This window comes from Arachis stenosperma, chromosome 3 (assembly GCF_014773155.1).
Source record: "Arachis stenosperma cultivar V10309 chromosome 3, arast.V10309.gnm1.PFL2, whole genome shotgun sequence".
Taxonomy (NCBI): Eukaryota; Viridiplantae; Streptophyta; class Magnoliopsida; order Fabales; family Fabaceae; genus Arachis; species Arachis stenosperma.
Window position 1 is genome coordinate 49,217,859 of NC_080379.1, and position 18,720 is coordinate 49,236,578.

The following is an 18,720-nucleotide window of genomic DNA, read 5'->3' on the forward strand; positions in this document are numbered from 1 at the left end:
TTCAATCAAATGTTTTCAAAATCAATTTCTTTCCTTTTTCAAAGATACTTGCTAACAATTAATGATTTGATTAAACATTTCAAGTATGTTGCCTTTTCTGTTGAGAAAGGTTTAATGTTTGAATCATATCTTTTCTTGTTAGGCAAGTCATTAATTTTTTTTTAATCAAATCTTTTTAAAATTGTTTTCAAATCATATCTTCTCAATCACATATTTTTTAAAATCAATCATATCTTCTTAACCTCATCTTTTTCAAAATAGTTTTCAATCAAATCTTTTTGACTTCTAATTTCAAAATCTTTTTCAAAAATCACTTGATTTCTTTCCCACTCTTATTTTCGAAAATTAATTAGTGTTTTTCAAAATGTTTTCAAACTTTTTAATTAATTTTCGAAAATTCTCTTCCCCTCTTCCCACATCCTTTTATTTATGGAGTACCACTCCTTCTCAATGCACAATTCGAACTCTCTCTGATTAAGTTCGAATTCTTCTACCTCTTTCTTCTATTTTTCTGTTCTTCTGACACCTCAAGGAATCTCTCTACTGTGACATAGAGGATTCCACATTTTCTTGTTCTCTTCTCTTTCATATGAGCAGGAGCAGAGACAAAGGCATTCTTGTTGAAGCTAACCCTGAACCTGAAAGGACCTTGAAGCGAAAGCTAAGAGAAGCTAAGGCACAACTCTCTGTAGAGAACCTAACAGAAATCTTCAAAGAAGAAGAACACATGGCAGCCGAAAACAACAACAATGCCAACAATGCAAGGAAGGTGCTGGGTGACTTTACTGCACCTACTCCCGACTTCTATGGGAGAAGCATCTCTATCCCTGCCATTGGAGCAAACAACTTTGAGCTTAAGCCTCAATTAGTTTCTCTAATGCAACAAAATTGCAAGTTTCATGGACTTCCATTGAAAGATCCCCATCAGTTTTTAGCTGAATTCTTGCAAATCTGTGACACTGTCAAGACTAATGGGGTTGACCCTGAGGTCTACAGACTTATGCTATTCCCTTTTGCTGTAAGAGACAGAGCTAGGACATGGTTGGACTCACAACCTAAAGAAAGCCTGGACTCATGGGAAAAGCTAGTCAATGCCTTCTTGGCAAAGTTCTTTCCACCTCAAAAATTGAGTAAGCTTAGAGTGGAAGTCCAAACCTTCAGACAGAAGGATGGAGAATCCCTCTATGAAGCTTGGGAAAGATACAAACAACTGATCAGAAAATGTCCTTCTGACATGCTTTCTGAATGGAGCATCATAGGTATTTTCTATGATGGTCTCTCTGAACTGTCCAAGATGTCTTTGGATAGCTCTGCTGGAGGATCTCTTCATCTGAAGAAGACGCCTACAGAAGCTCAAGAGCTGATTGAAATGGTTGCAAATAACCAATTCATGTACACTTCTGAAAGGAATCCTGTGAACAATAGGACTAATCAGAAGAAAGGAGTTCTTGAGATTGATACTCTGAATGCCATTTTGGCGCAGAACAAGATATTGACTCAACAAGTCAATTTGATTTCTCAAAGTCTGTCTGGAATGCAAAATGCACCAAGCAGTACTAAGGATGCTTCATCTGAAGAAGAAGCTTATGATCCTGAGAACCCTTCAATGGAAGAGGTGAATTACCTAGGAGAACCCTATGGAAACACCTATAATTCTTCATGGAGAAATCATCCAAATTTCTCATGGAAGGATCAACAGAGACCTCAACAAAGTTTCAACAACAATAATGGTGGAAGAAACAGGTTTAGCAATGGCAAGCCTTTTCCATCATCTTCTCAGCAACAGACAGAGAATTCTAAGCAAAACCCCTCTGACTTAGCAACTATGGTCTCTGATCTAATCAAAACCACTCAAAGTTTCATGACTGAAATAAGGTCTTCCATTAGGAATTTGGAGGCACAAGTGGGACAGCTGAGCAAGAAAATTACTGAACTCCCTCCTAGTACTCTCCCAAGCAATACAGAAGAAAATCCAAAAGGAGAGTGCAAGGCCATCAACATGGCCGAATTTGGAGAGGAAGGAGAGGAAGTAAACGCCACTGAGGAAGACCTCAATGGGCGTGCACTGACCTCCACTGAGTTCCCCAATGAGGAACCATGGGAATCTGAGGCTCAAAATGAGACCATAGAGATTCCATTGGATTTACTTCTGCCTTTCATGAGCTCTGATGAGTATTCTTCCTCTGAAGAGGATGAGTATGTCACTGAAGAGCAAGTTGCCAAATACCTTGGAGCAATCATGAAGCTAAATGACAAGTTATTTGGAAATGTGACTTGGGAGAATGAACCCCCTTTGCTCACCAAAGAACTGGATGACTTGTCTAGGCAGAAATTACCTCAAAAGAGACAAGATCCTGGGAAGTTTTCAATACCTTGTACCATAGGCACCATGACCTTCAAGAAGGCTCTGTGTGACTTAGGGTCAAGTGTAAACCTCATGCCTCTCTCTGTAATGGAGAAGCTAGGGATCTTTGAGGTGCAAGCTGCAAGAATCTCATTAGAGATGGCAGACAACTCAAGAAAACAAGCTCATGGACTTGTAGAGGATGTTTTGGTGAAGATTGAAAACCATTACATCCCTGCTGATTTCATAGTCCTAGAGACTGGGAAGTGCATGGATGAAACCATCATCCTTGGCAGACCCTTCCTAGCCACAGCAAAGGCTGTGATTGAGGTTGATAGAGGCGAACTGATCATTCAAGTGAATGAAGAATCCTTTGTGTTTAAGGCTCAATGATATCCCTCTGTCACCATGGAGAGGAAGCATGAAGAGCTTCTCTCAAGTCAGAGTCAAACAGAGCCCCCACAGTCAAACTCTAAGGTTGATGTTGGGAGGCCACAACCAACTTTAAGTTTGGTGTTGAACCCCCACATTCAAACTCTAAGTTTGGTGTTGGGAGGTTCCAACATTGCTCTGAGAAAATGTGAGGCTCCATGAGAGCCCTCTGTCAAGCTACTGACATTAAAGAAGCGCTTGTTGGGAGGTAACCCAATGCTATATTTTATCTATTTTCTTTTGTTATTTGTAGGTTGATGATCATGAGAAGTCACAAAATCAATTGAAAAAGCAAAAACAGAATGAAAAACAGGAAGAAAAACAGCACACCCTGGAGGAAGAACTTACTGGCGTTTAAACGCCAGTAAGGCTAGCAGGTGGGCGTTTAACGCCCAGTCTGGCACCATTCTGGGCGTTAAACGCCAGAAAAGGGCAAGAACCTGGCGTTAAACGCCAGAAATGGGCACCAGCCCGGCGTTTAAAGCCAGAATTGGCTCAAAACGTGATTTTGCATGCCATTTGGTGCAGGGATGACTTTTCCTTGACACCTCAGGATCTGTGGACCCCACAGGATCCCCACCAACCCCACCTACCTCACCATTCAAATTCAAACCACTTTCCCTCCCAAACCCACCCTCACATGACCGAACCATGAGCCCCCCTCTCCTATATAAACCCTTCTTCACCCCTTCATTTTCACACAACCTAAACACCACTTCTCCCCCTCTTTGGCCGAACACAAAAGCCATTCCCTTCTTCCTCATTTCTTCTTCTTCTACTCTCTTCTTTCTTCTTTTGCTCGAGGACGAGCAAACCTTTTAAGTTTGGTGTGGTAAAAGCGTTGCTTTTTTCGTTTTTCCATAACCATTTATGGCATCCAAGGCCAGAGAAACCTCTAGAAAGAGGAAAGGGAAGGCAAAAGCTTCTACCTCCGAGTCATGGGAGATGGAGAGATTCATCTCAAGGGTGCATCAAGACCACTTCTATGAAGTTGTGGCCTTGAAGAAGGTGATCCCCGAGGTCCCTTTTTCACTCAAAAAGAGTGAATATCTGGAGATCCGACATGAGATCCGAAGAAGAGGTTGGGAAGTCCTCACCAACCCCATTCAACAAGTCGGAATCTTGATGGTTCAAGAGTTCTATGCCAATGCATGGATCACCAAGAACCATGATCAAAGTGTGAACCCGAATCCAAAGAATTATCTTACTATGGTTCGGGGGAAATACTTGGATTTTAGTCCGGAAAGTGTAAGGTTGGCATTCAATTTGCCCATGATGCAAGGAGATGAACACCCTTACACTAGAAGGGTCAACTTTGATCAAAGGTTGGACCAAGTCCTCACAGTCATATGTGAAGAAGGCGCCCAATGAAAGAGAGATTCAAGAGGGAAGCCGGTTCAATTGAGAAGGCATGACCTCAAGCCCGTAGCTAGAGGATGGTTGGAGTTCATCCAACGCTCAATCATTCCCACTAGCAACCGGTCCGAAGTTACCATAGACCAGGCTATCATGATTCATAGCATCATGATTGGAGAAGGAATAGAAGTTCATGAGGTTATAGCTCAAGAGCTTTATAAGGTGGCGGACAGGTCCTCTACCTTGGCAAGGTTAGCCTTCCCTCATCTCATTTGTCACCTCTGTTATTCAGTTAGAGTTGACATAGAGGGAGACACCCCTATTGATGAGGACAAGCCCATCACTAAGAAGAGGATGGAGCACACAAGAGACCCCACTCATCATGAGATCCCTGAGATGCCTCAAGGGATGCACTTTCCTCCACAAAACTATTGGGAGCAACTAAACACCTCCCTTAGTTGTCCCATGTTGGAACTCAATTCTCCTAGGGAGGTGTTGATTTGCTCCCAATAGTTTTGTGGAGGAAAGTGCATCCCTTGAGGCATCTCAGGAATTTCATGATGAGTGAGATCTCTTGTTTGCTCTATCTTTTTCTTAGTGATGGGCTTGTCCTCATCAATGGGGATGTCTCCCTCTATGTCAACTCCTACTGAATAACAGAGGTGACAAATGAGATGAGGAAAGGCTAACCTTGCCAAGGTAGAGGACTTGTCCGCCACCTTATAAAGTTCTTGGACTATAACCTCATGAACTTCTACTTCTTCTCCAATCATGATACTGTGGATCATGATGGCCCGGTCTATAGTAACTTCGGACCGGTTGCTAGTGGGAATGATTGAGAGTTGGATAAACTCCAACCATCCCCTAGCTACGGGCTTGAGGTCATGCCTTCTCAATTGAACCGGCTTCCCTCTTGAATCTCTCTTCCATTGGGCACCCTCTTCACAGATGTCTATGAGGACTTGGTCCAACCTTTGATCAAAGTTGACCCTTCTAGTGTAAGGGTGTTCATCTCCTTGCATCATGGGCAAGTTGAATGCCAACCTTACATTTTCTGGACTAAAATCTAAGCATTTCCCCCAAACCATTGTAAGCCAATTCTTTGGGTCCGGGTTCACACTTTGATCATGGTTCTTGGTGATCCATGCATTGGCATAGAACTCTTGAACTATTAAGATTCCGACTTGTTGAATGGGGTTGGTAAGAACTTCCCAACCTCTTCTTCGAATCTCATGTCGAATCTCCGGATATTCACTCTTTTTGAGTTTGAAAGGGACCTCGGGGATCACCTTCTTCAAGGCCACAACTTCATAGAAGTGGTCTTGATGCACCCTTGAGATGAATCTCTCCATCTCCCATGACTCGGAGGTGGAAGCTTTTGCCTTCCCTTTCTTCTTTCTAGAGGTTTCTCCGGCTTTGGATGCCATAAATGGTTATGGAAAAATAAAAAGCAATGCTTTTACCACACCAAACTTAAAAGGTTTGCTCGTCCTCGAGCAAAAGAAGAAAGAAGAGAGTAGAAGAAGAAGAAATAGAGGAGATGGAGATGGCTTTGTGGTTCGGCCAAAGGGGGAGAAGTAGTGTTTAGGGTGTGTGAAAATGAGGGAGTGAAGATGGGTTTATATAGGGGTGGAGAGAGTGGTAGGGTTCGGCTATGGGAGGGTGGGTTTGGGAGGGAAAGTGGTTTGAATTTGAATGGTGAGGTAGGTGGGGTTTTATGAAGGATGAATGTGAGTGGTGAAGAGAAAGATGGGATTTGATAGGTGAAGGGTTTTTTGGGGAAGAGGTGTTGAGGTGATTGGTGAATGGGTGAAGAAGAGAGAGGGTGGTGGGGTAGGTGGGGATCCTGTGGGGTCCACAGATCCTGAGGTGTCAAGGAAAAGTCATCCCTGCACCAAGTGGCGAGCAAAATTGCTCCCTGTGCCAATTCTGGCGTTAAACGCCGGGCTGGTGCCCATTTCTGGCGTTTAACACTAGCTTCTTGCCCTTTCCTGGCGTTTAACGCCAGTCTGGCACCATTCTGGGCGTTAGACTGGGCGTTAAACGCCCATTTGCTAGCTTCACTGGCGTTTAAACGCCAGCAAGTTCTCCTCCAGGGTGTGCTATTTTTCTTTCTGTTTTTCATTCTGTTTTTGCTTTTTTCAATTGATTTTGTGACTTCCCATGATCATCAACCTACAGAAAACATAAAATAACAAAGGAAAATAAATTAAATATAACACTGGGTTGCCTCCCAACAAGCGCTTCTTTAATGTCAGTAGCTTGATAGTGGGCTCTCGTGGAGCCTCAAACATACTCAGAGCAATGTTGGAACCTCCCAACACCAAACTTAGATTTTGAATGTGGGGGTTCAACACCAAACTTAGAATTTGGTTGTGGCCTCCCAACACCAAACTTAGAGTTTGACTGTGGGGGCTCTGTTTGACTCTGTTTTGAGAGAAGCTCTTCATGCTTCCTCTCCATGGTGACAGAGGGATATCCTTGAGCCTTAAACACAAAGAATTCTTCATTCACTTGAATGATCAATTCTCCTCTGTCAACATCAATCACAGCCTTTGCTGTGGCTAGGAAGGGTCTGCCAAGGATGATGGATTCATCCATGCACTTCCCAGTCTCTAAGACTATGAAATCAGCAGGGATGTAATGGTCTTCAATCTTCACCAGTACATCCTCTACAAGTCCATACGCTTGTTTTCTTGAATTGTTTGCCATCTCTAGTGAGATTCTTGCAGCTTGCACCTCAAAGATCCCTAGCTTCTCCATTACAGAGAGAGGCATGAGGTTTACACTTGACCCTAAGTCACACAGAGCCTTCTTAAAGGTCATGGTGCCTATGGTACAAGGTATTGAAAACTTCCCAAGATCTTGTCTCTTTTGAGGTAATCTCTGCCTAGTCAAGTCATCCAGTTCTTTGGTGAGCAAAGGAGGTTTATCCTCCCAAGTCTCATTACCAAATAACTTGTCATTTAGCTTCATGATTGCTCCAAGGTACTTGGCAACTTGCTCTTCAGTGACATATTCATCCTCTTCAGAGGAAGAATACTCATCAGAGCTCATGAATGGCAGAAGTAAGTCCAATGGAATCTCTATGGTCTCATTGGAGGCCAGTGGACGTCCATTGAGGTTTTCCTCAGTGGCGTTCACTGTCTCTTTCTCCTCTCCAAGTTCGGCCATGTAGGTCATGTTAATGGCCTTGCACTCTCCTTTTGGATTCTCTTCTGTATTACTTGGAAGAGTACTAGGAGGGAGTTCAGTAACTTTCTTACTCAGCTGTCCCACTTGTGCCTCCAAATTCCTAATGGAGGACCTTGTTTCAGTCATGAAACTTTGAGTGGTTTTGATTAGATCAGAGACCATGGTTGCTAAGTCAGAGTGGCTCTGCTTAGAATTCTCTGTCTGTTACTGAGAAGATGATAGAAAAGGCTTGCCATTGCTAAACCTATTTCTTCCACCATTATTATTGTTGAAACCTTGTTGAGGTCTCTGTTGATCCTTCCATGAGAGATTTGGATGATTTCTCCATGAAGAATTATAGGTGTTTTCATAGGGTTCTCCCATGTAATTCACCTCTTCCATTGAAGGGTTCTCAGGATCATAAGCTTCTTCTTTAGATGAAGCGTCCTTAGTACTGCCTGGTGCAGCTTGCATTCCAGACAGACTTTGAGAAATCAAATTGACTTGCTGAGTCAATATTTTGTTCTGAGCCAATATGGCATTCAGAGTATCAATCTCAAGAACTCCTTTCTTCTGATTCGTCCCATTGTTCATAGGATTCCTTTCAGAAGTGTACATGAATTGGTTATTTGCAACCATTTCAATTAGTTTTTGAGCTTCTGTAGGTGTCTTCTTCAGATGAAGAGATCCTCCAGCAGAGCTATCCAAAGACATCTTGGATAGTTCAGACAGACCATCATAGAAGATACCTATGATGCTCCATTCAGAAAGCATGTCAGAGGGACATTTTCTGATCAATTGTTTGTATCTTTCCCAAGCTTCATAGAGGGATTCTCCTTCCTTCTGTCTGAAGGTTTGGACTTCCACTCTAAGCTTACTCAATTTTTGAGGTGGAAAGAACTTTGCCAAGAAGGCATTGACTAGCTTTTCCCAAGAGTTCAGGCTTTCTTTAGGTTGTGAGTCCAACCATATCCTAGCTCTGTCTCTTACAGCAAAAGGGAATAGCATAAGTCTGTAGACCTCAGGGTCAACCCCATTAGTCTTGACAGTGTCACATATTCGCAAGAATTCAGCTTAAAACTGATGAGGATCTTCCAATGGAAGTCCATGGAACTTGCAGTTCTGTTGCATTAGAGAAACTAATTGAGGCTTAAGCTCAAAGTTGTTTGCTCCAATGGCAGGGATAGAGATGCTTCTCCCATAGAAGTCGTGAGTAGGTGCAGTAAAGTTACCCAGCACCTTTCTTGCATTGTTGGCATTGTTGTTGTTTTCGGCTGCCATGGGTTCTTCTTGTTTGAAGATTTCTGTTAGGTCCTCTACAGAGAGTTGTGCCTTAGCTTCTCTTAGCTTTCGCTTCAAGGTCCTTTCAGGTTCAGGGTCAGCCTCAACAAGAATGCTTTTATCTTTGCTCCTGCTCATATGAAAGAGAAGAGAACAAGAAAATATGGAATTCTCTATGTCACAGTATAGAGATTCCTTGAGGTGTCAGAGGAAAAGAAAAATAGAAGGAAGAAGTAGAAGAATTCGAACTTATCAAGAGAGATGGAGTTCGAATTGTTCATTGAGGAATAGTGTTAGTCCATAAATAGAAGGATGTGAGAAGAGGGGAAGAAATTTTCGAAAATTAAGTAAAAGATTTAAAAACATTTTGAAAAATACTAATTGATTTTCGAAAACTAAGAGTGGAAAAGAAATCAAGTGATTTTTAAAAAAGATTTTGAAATTAGAAATCAAAAAGATATGATTGAAAAATTAATTTTGAAAAAGATGTGATTTGAAAAAAAAACAATTTAAAAAGATTTGATTTTAAAAATTTATGACTTGGCTAACAAGAAAAGATATGATTCAAACATTAAACCTTTCTCAACAGAAAAGGCAACATACTTGAAATGTTGAATCAAATCATTAATTGATAGCAAGTATTTTTGAAAATGGAAAGAAATTGATTTTGAAAAAGATTTGATTGAAAAGATATGATTTGAAAAAGATTTGATTTTGAAAAATTTTGAAATCTTGAAAAAAATTTTGAATTAAAAATAGAATCTTCCCTCTTGTGCCATCTTGGCGTTAAACGCCCAGAATGGTGCACATTCTGGCGTTTAACGCCCAAAGCACTACCCTTTTGGGCGTTAAACGCCCAGCCAGGCACCCTGGCTGGCGTTTAAACGCCAGTTTGCCTTCTTCACTGGGCGTTTTGAATGTCCAGCTTTTTCTGTGTAATTCCTCTGCTGTATGTTCTGAATCCTCAATTCTCTGTATTATTGACTTGAAAAGACACAAATTAAAAATATTTTTGGATTTTTAATAATAAAGAAAAATCAAAAATGCAACTAAAATCAAATAAACAATGCATGCAAGACACCAAACTTAGAAGTTTGTATACTACTGACACTAACAAAATGAGAATGCATATAACAAAACACTCAAGTCAAGAGAACTCAAAGATCAGAGCAAGGAAATCATCAAGAACATCTTGAAGATCACTTAAGACACATGAATGAATGCAAGAAGAACAGAAACATGCAATTGACACCAAACTTAACATGAGACACTAGACTCAACAAGAAACATAAAATATTTTTGGTTTTTATGATTTTGTAATTTTTTTGGATTTTTCGAAAATTAAGTGGAAGAGAAAATAAAGATATCAAAATTCTTAATGAGAATTCCAGGAATCATGCAATGTTAGTCTAAAGCTTTAGTCTAAAGGAATTAGACATGGCTAGCCAAGCTTCAGCAGGACATTACATTCAAGAGCTAAATTGATGAGAATCAATCAGCTTTTGTGATGATAAGAACATCACCTTGAAACACTAGAATTCATTCTTAAGAACTCTAAAAAAAATACCTAATCTACGCAACAAGATGAACCGTCAGTTGTCCATACTCGAAACAATCCCCGGCAACGGCGCCAAAAACTTGGTGTTGTTGCCGGATCAAAACTTGGCACTGTTATTGCAGGGAACAAATGCGAAACTGTAGTTAGGACATTTAATTCCCCGGCAACGGCGCCAAAAACTTGGTGCACGAAATTGTGATCGTCAATGGCGCCATCAACATGGTACGCTCAATTGCAATCTCAACTCTTTATCACAACTTCGCACAACTAACCAGCAAGTGCACTGGGTCGTCCAAGTAATAAACCTTACGCGAGTAAGGGTCGATCCCACGGAGATTGTTGGTATGAAGCAAGCTATGGTCACCTTGTAAATCTTAGTCAGGCAGATTCAAATGGTTATGGATGATATATAAATAAAACATAAAACAAGGATAGGGATACTTATGTAATTCATTGGTGAGAATTTCAGATAAGCGTATGGAGATGCTTTGTCCCTTCCGTCTCTCTGCTTTCCTACTGTCTTCATCCAATCCTTCTTACTCCTTTCCATAGCAAGCTGTATGTTGGACATCACCGTTGTCAGTGGCTACAGTCCCGTCCTCTCAGTGAAAATGTTCAACGCACCCTGTCACGGCACGGCTAATCATCTGTCGGTTCTCAATCAGGTTGGAATAGAATCCATTGATTCTTTTGCGTCTGTCACTAACGCCCAGCCTTCAGGAGTTTGAAGCTCGTCACAGTCATTCAATCATTGAATCCTACTCAGAATACCACAGACAAGGTTTAGACCTTCCGGATTCTCTTGAATGCCGCCATCAATTCTAACTTATACCACGAAGATTTCGATTAATGGATCCAAGAGATATACATTCAAGCCTTGTTTGCTTGTAGAACGGAGGTGGTTGTCAGGCACTCATTCATAAGTGAGAATGATGATGAGCGTCACATAATCATCACATTCATCATGTTCTTGGGTACGAATGAATATCTTAGAATAAGAACAAGCTGAATTGAATAGAAGAACAATAGTAATTGCATTAATACTCGAGGTACAGCAGAGCTCCACACCTTAATCTATGGTGTGTAGAAACTCCACCGTTGAAAATACATAAGAACAAGAGTGATCATTGGCTTCGGCCCCAGAGAGGGAACCAGAAAAACCAAGATGAAAATACAATAGTAAAAGGTCCTATATGTAGAAAACTAGTAGCCTAGGGTTTACAGAAATGAGTAAATGACATAAAAATCCACTTCCGGGCCCACTTGGTGTGTGCTTGGGCTGAGCATTGAAGAATTTTCGTGTAGAAACTTCTCTTGGAGTTAAACACCAGCTTTTGTGCCAGTTTGGGCGTTTAACTCCCATTCTTGTGCCAGTTCCGGCGTTTAACGCCGGGCATTCTTGAGCTGATTTGGAATGCCGGTTTGGGCCATCAAATCTCGGGCAAAGTATGGACTATTATACATTGCTGGAAAGCCCAGAATGTCTATCTTCCAACGCCGTTGAGAGCGCGCCAATTGGGCTTCTGTAACTCCAGAAAATCCACTTTGAGTGCAGGGAGGTCAGAATCCAACAGCATCTGCAGTCCTTTTCAGTCTCTGAATCAGATTTTTGCTCAAGTCCTTCAATTTCAGCCAGAAAATACCTGAAATTATAGAAAAACACACAAACTCATAGTAAAGTCCAGAAAAGTGAATTTTAACTAAAAACTAATAAAAATATAATAAAAACTAACTAAAACATACTAAAAACATACTAAAAACAATGCCAAAAAGCGTATAAATTATCCGCTCATCAGCTTGCAAGGTAGATTTCAGACCATTTAGATTAGAAGTAAGGTTGTTTTCCATGGCCTGTTGTCTTCGATCAATAGATTGTAGTAACTCATCATTAGGAGATGAAGAGGGGTAAGTGATCTGAGGGGTCTGCTGAGATGCTTGAGGCTGTCTTAGATGAGGTGCTCTGTAGGCCTGATTCTGATTCTGCTGCCTGAAGTTATTATTGTTATTCCACCTCTGATTTCTATTGTTATCTCTGCCTCCTCTGTTATGATTGTCTCTCCAACCCTGGTTAGAATTATCTCTAAAACCTTGGTTGGGGTAATCCTGCCATCCATGGTTGTAGCTGCCACCTTGGTTGTACCCTTGATTGGGGCGGTCATAGAAGTTATGAGTGGCTGCCACAGTGTGGTCTTCCTGTTGGAGTTGCGGACACTTATTAGTATAATGAGTATAATCGGCACAGATCCCGCATACTCTTTGTGGGACCAACTGCTAGCTGTGTTGTGGTGGAGAAGGCTAAACTCGATGAGCTTGTTGTTGACTTAGTTGCATCTGCTTCAGTAAGTAGGTCATTTCACATAAGCTCTAAGTTATAACAACAGTCTCCTTGCTAGAGGATACCTCTGCAACAGCTCTTGACCGACTTTGTTTCTGCCTGTGATTCCTAGTAGATTCAGCTAAGTCGCTAATCAATTGCCATGCCTCTTCCGTAGTCTTGTACTTCTTCATAGACCCATTGCTAGCACCTTCCAATGTGGTCTTATCTTGAGATTTCATGCCCTGTGTAAATTAGCCGAGCAACACTATCTTGTCAATCATATGGTGGGGACATGCTTCCAAAAGATTATTGAAGCGCTCCCAATATTCGTGGAGAGTTTCAGATTCGTCCTGAACAATCATGGAAATGTCTTTCCTCAGTTTATCGGCAACCTCAGTCGGAAAGAATTTCTTTAAAAATTCTCTTCTAAGCATATCCCAGTTAGAAATAGTTGCTCCGGGTTGAGTGTAGTACCACTCTTTTGCCTTCCCCTCAAGAGAGAATGGGAAAGCCTTTAGCAAAATAGAAGTTTCGTCAGTACCATCACGCTTAATAGTAGAACAAGCTGTCTGAAAATCCCTAAGGTGCTTGATAGGCTCTTGAGCAGGTAAGCCATGAAACTTGGGTATCAAGTTGAGTAGTGCAGTCTTTATTTTAAAATCCACAGCCACTGCTGGGTGGCGTGCCTGGAATGGTTGTAGTGTAAAATCAGGGGCTGCAGCCTCCTGGATAGTGACTCTCCTAGGTGCTGCCATGTCACCTGCACGTAAAGCAACTGGATCAGTGGAAAGGGAGTTGGTTTCTTCCTTAGATGACGTTTTAGATTCGTCTTCGGAGAGGATTAGCCGACGCCGAGCTTGCCTTATATGTGAAATAGTTCTTTCAATCTCAGGGTCAAATACTGGCAAGCTTAGATCAGGAAGTGAACGCGTCATTTAACGAAAGAAACGTGTAGCTCATAGTAATAAAAATAAAAAGAAAAATGCAATTAAATAAATTCCAATCAATAAATTAGCACACTGTTGCAACTCCCCGGCAACGGCGTCAAAAATTGATGTGAGCGGAAATTCGCAGATTAAGAATTAATTAGAGAAATGGCGTTGTGAGTACAGTTCTTAACTGGCAAAAATTCACTCGTCAATTTAGAAAAAGGGTTGTCACAAATTTTAGAAATAAAATACTGGGAGTATGAGTCCCAGGTTGTCTCCCAACGAGTTGCAGGAAGATGTGCTATTTTATCAATCAGAGGTTTTCAAAAGGGGTTTTGAATGTGATGAGCAGAAAATTAAATTAGAGGATTTATAAGATTTAAATAAAATCTTGACCGGGAGAAGATTAATTGGAAGTTCTATCCTTGTTAGAATTTTATCAAGAGCAATTAATAATTAGTCATTGTTTACATTTAGTTAACCTTCAACGAATGAAGGAAAGTCAAATTAAAAGTCAACTTCTATTCACAAGTCCTAATCCTCTCCCTTGGGAAGGACTAGAGTTAGTGATTAACAAGCCAACCAACAATGAACCAATTACAATTGAACTCTTGAGTATTCTAACTCAAGGTTTTCCTTTTAATCATCTCCCAATCAAGTTGGGGGAACTACTCCATAATCATAATTGTAGATTTCACAAAATCAATAGGGGAAGTGAAAGAAGACATAATAAATAATAATAAAAGAGATTAATTAAAAGTAAAAATAGTCTTGTATTAATAAACTATGAAGAATAATCCAATGTCAACTCTGGATAAATTAAGAATATGGAAGAGTAAATGAAAAGTAAAATAGCAAGCTATAACGACTAGTACCGGAGGTAGACCCTTCTCAAAAGCTAAAGCCAAAATTCTTCAAAATCCTAATTATGAATGTTCAAGTGAGAAACCTAGGGGAGGAGTAAATTCAGATCTAAAAACTTGAAATTATGCGGAATGAATTGTTGTTCTTGTCTCTGCATGTTCCCTGGCTCTAATCTGTATTTCTGGGCCAAAAACTGGGTTGAAATGCGGCCCAGAATCAGTGCCAGCGACTTCTGTAATTCTGCAGATCGCGCACGTCACGCAGTCGCGTCGTTTACGCATTCGCGTCACTCAGCGTTTCTCATACCACGCGTGCGCGTCTTCCACACATTCGCGTCGTTCGTGCAGCTTCCAATCCGCGCGGTCGCATCAGGCACGCGAGCGCTGATGAGCGGATATTTTATACGATTTTTGGGGGTAATTTCATGTAGATTTTAGCATGTTTTAATTAGTTTTTAGTAGAATATTATTAGTTTTTAGGAAAAAATCATATTTCTGGACTTTACTATGAGTTTGTGTATTTTTCTGTGATTTCAGGTATTTTCTGGCTGAAATTGAGGGAGCTGAGCAAAAATCTGAGTTAGGCTGAAAAAGGACTGCTGATGCTGTTGGATCCTGACCTCCCTACACTCGGAATGGATTTTTTGGAGCTACAGGAGTCCAATTGACGCGCTCTCAATTGGGTTGGAAAGTAGACATCCAGGGCTTTCCAGCAATATATAATAGTTCATACTTTGCGCAAAGATAGATGACGTAAACTGGCGTTCAACGCCAGTTCTATGTTGCAGTCTGGCGTCTAGCGCCAGAAACAGGTTACAAGTTGGAGTTCAACACCCAAAACACGTTACAACCTGGCGTTCAACTCCAGAAACAGCCTAAGCACGTGAGAGGCTTAAGTCTCAGCCCTAGCACACACCAAGTGGGCCCCAGAAGTGGATTTCTGCACCAATTATCTTAGTTTACTCATTTTCTGTAAACCTAGGTTACTAGTTTACTATTTAAACAAATTTTAGAGACTTATTTTGTATCTCATGACATTTTAGATCTAAAATTTGTACCTTTTTGCAGCATGAGTCTCTAAACTCCATTGTTGGGGGTGAGGAGCTCTGCAGCGTCTCGATGAATTAATACAATTACCTTTGTTTTCCATTTAAACACGCTTGTTCCTATCTAAGATGTTCATGTGCGCTTAAACATGAAGAAGGTGATGATCCGTGACATTCATCACCTTCCTCAAATCCATGAACGTGTGCCTGACAAACACCTCCGTTCTACATCAGACTGAATGAGCTTCTCTTAGATTCCTTAATCAGAATCTTCGTGGTATAAGCTAGAATTGATGGCGGCCACTCTTGAGGATCTGGAAGGTCTAAACCTTGTCTGTGGTATTCCGAGTAGGATTCAAGGAATGAATGGCTGTGACGAGCTTCAAACTCGCGATTGCTGGGCGTGATGACAAACGCAAAAGGATCAATGGATCCTATTCCAACATGATCGAGAACCAACAGCTGATTAGCCGTGCTGTGACAGAGCATTTGGACCATTTTCACTGAGAGGATGGGAGGTAGCCACTGACAATGGTGACACCCTACATACAGCTTGCCATGGAAGGAGCCTTGCCTGTGGAAAGGGATTTCAAGGAAGAGTTGAAGTTCAGAGGACAAAGCATCTCCAAAACCCCAACATGTTCTTCATTAATAAAGTAACAATTACTTATTCCAAACACTTTTACTTCTTACAATTAAATCCAAATAACCTTATTGGCATCCTGACTAAGATTAATAAAATAAACATAGCTTGCTTCAAACCAATAATCCCTGTGGGATCGACCCTTACTCACGTAAGGTATTACTTGGACGACCCAGTGCACTTGCTGGTTAGTTGTGCGGATTGCAAAAGTGTGATTGCAATTTCGTGCACCAAGTTTTTGGCGCCGTTGCCGGGGATTATTCTAGTTTGAACAACTAAAGGTTTATTTTGTTGTTTAGATTAGGAATAATTTATTTTTGTTGTTATAGAGTCATTAAATTCTGAGTCCTTTATTCCCTTTTCAAAAATTTTTCAAAAATATATTTTTTTTCTTTATTAATTTCTAATTTTCGTGAGTTTAGTGTCTTGTTCTAAGTTTGGTGTCAATTGCATGCTTTTCTTTGTCTCTTAATTTTTCGAATTGCATGTTCTTGTTCTTCCTTGATCTTCAAATTGTTCTTGTCAAATTCTCTTGTTTGATCTTGAGTTTTTCTTGTTTTGTGTCTTTTCTTGTTTTTCTCGTGCTTTTTCAAAACATTAACTTTCAAAAATTATACTTTTATCCATAAAAATAATACATCTTTAAAATACGTTACATTTTTAGCTCAGTTGGTTATAGCGTTGGCTTATGTTCTTGGCAATTCGGCATCTTCTTTTTAAATTTTTTTTTAAATAATTTTTCTTAATTTAATCTTGTGCCAAACTTTAAGTTTGGTGTTTTCTTGTTAATCTTTCTTTAATTTTCGAAAATTTATCTTGGTTTTCTAAAAATTTTAAGTTTGGTGTTCTTTCTTTTGTTCTTGGTGTTCTTGTGAATCTTCAAGGTGTTCTTGAGTCTTTCTTGTGTTTTGATCTTAAAATTTTTAAGTTTGGTGTTCCCTGGTGTTTTTCCTCCAAAATTTTCGAAAATAAGGAGCATTAGATCTAAAAAATTTTAAGTCTTGTGTCTTTTGTGTGCTTTTTCTCTTTCATCATAAAATTCAAAATTCAAAAAAAAAATATCTTTTCTAACTAATTTTAAACTATATTCTCGAAATTTTTATATAAAAATTCAGATTTCAATTTCGAAATTTTTCAATTCTTATCTTTTTAATATATATTTTATTATCTTTTTCAAAAATTTTATCCTAACCACTTTCTCCTTTTCCTCAAATTTTTCGAAAATCTTCACAAAATATTTCCAATTTTTTTATTTTATTTATTTCGTTTTTATTAATTTCATATTTATTTTATTTTATAAAATAAATTTTTATAAAATAAATAATATCAACATACATACCATCTCCCTTGCTCCATCATGGAACAAAGTGGAAATGCACAGTCCAAGAGGACTCTGGGGTCATATGCTAACCCCACTACTGCTTCATATGGGAGTAGTATCTGTATACCCTCCATTGGAGTTAGTAGCTTTGAGTTGAATCCTCAGCTCATTATCATGGTGCAGCAAAGCTGCCAGTATTCCGGTCTTCCACATGAAGAACCTACAGAATTTCTGGCACAATTTTTACAAATTACTGACACAGTGCATGATAAGGAAGTATATCAGGATGTCTACAGATTACTACTGTTTCCATTTGCTGTAAAAGATCAAGCTAAGAGGTGGTTAAATAACCAACCTAAGAACAGCATAAAGACATGGAAACAGCTGTCAGAAAAATTCCTGAATCACTACTTTCCTCCAAAACGGATGACACAGCTAAGGCTAAGCATCCAAGGCTTCAAACAAGGAGATAATGAATCCTTTTATGATGCCTGGGAGAGATACAGAGAGATGCTAAGAAAATGCCCCTCTGAGATATTTTCAGAGTGGGTGCAATTAGACATTTTCTACTATGGACTTACAGAAAAAGCTCAGATTTCTCTAGATCACTCAGCCGGTGGATCTATACATATGAGAAAAACAATTGAAGAAGTTCAAGAGCTTATTGATACAGTTGCCAAAAATCAGCATCTGTACCTAAGCAGTGAATCTTCCATGAAAGAAGAAGCTAAAACAGTAACTACTAAACTCAGTCCTGTAGATCAGGCTAATGAATTCAATCAGCAATTAGACTTTCTAACTCAGCAGCTAGCCGAATTCAAGGAAATACTACAGGAAACAAGAATGGCTAACAGGAATATGAAAGTACAGTTAAAGCAAACAGAAAAGTAACTGACAAAACAAATAGCAGAAGAATGCCAAGCAGTTCAATTAAGAAGTGGGAAAACATTAAATACCTCACTTCAAAGCAGCAGGAAGCCAAGAAATGAACAAATGGCTACTCAAAATCCCTCTGAGGACAATCAGAGCCCAGAGAGGAATAAGGTTGGCGCTGAACGCCCAGACCATGCTCATTTCTGGCGTTCAACGCCAGAAACAAGCATGAATCCGGCGTTAAACACCCAAGGGAAGCATAGTTCTGGCATTCAGACGCCAGTAACAGATAAGGAGTTGGCGTCTAACGCCACTCCAGCTTCCACCCCTGGCATTCAAACGCCAGTGAGGGATCAGTCACATACAAGTGCAGATAACAACCCTTCTAAAAAGGCTTCCCAACCCACTTCTACAGGTAATAAACCTGCAGCAAGTAAGGTTGAGGAATACAAAGCCAAAATGCCTTATCCTCAAAAACTCCGCCAAGCAAAACAGGATAAGCAATTTGCCCACTTTACAGACTATCTCAGAACTCTTGAAATAAAGATTCCGTTTACAGAAGCACTTGAGCAAATACCCTCTT

At 40.1% G+C, this 18,720-nt stretch overlaps 1 non-coding gene across 1 annotated transcript; it reads right to left on the bottom strand.

Annotated features, from left to right (window-relative positions):
• Positions 1-1,132: 1,132 nt before the first annotated feature.
• Positions 1,133-1,240, bottom strand: LOC130971661 (small nucleolar RNA R71). The gene has a single exon (XR_009082871.1). It is a non-coding gene; the product is annotated as a small nucleolar RNA R71 (small nucleolar RNA).
• Positions 1,241-18,720: the final 17,480 nt, after the last annotated feature.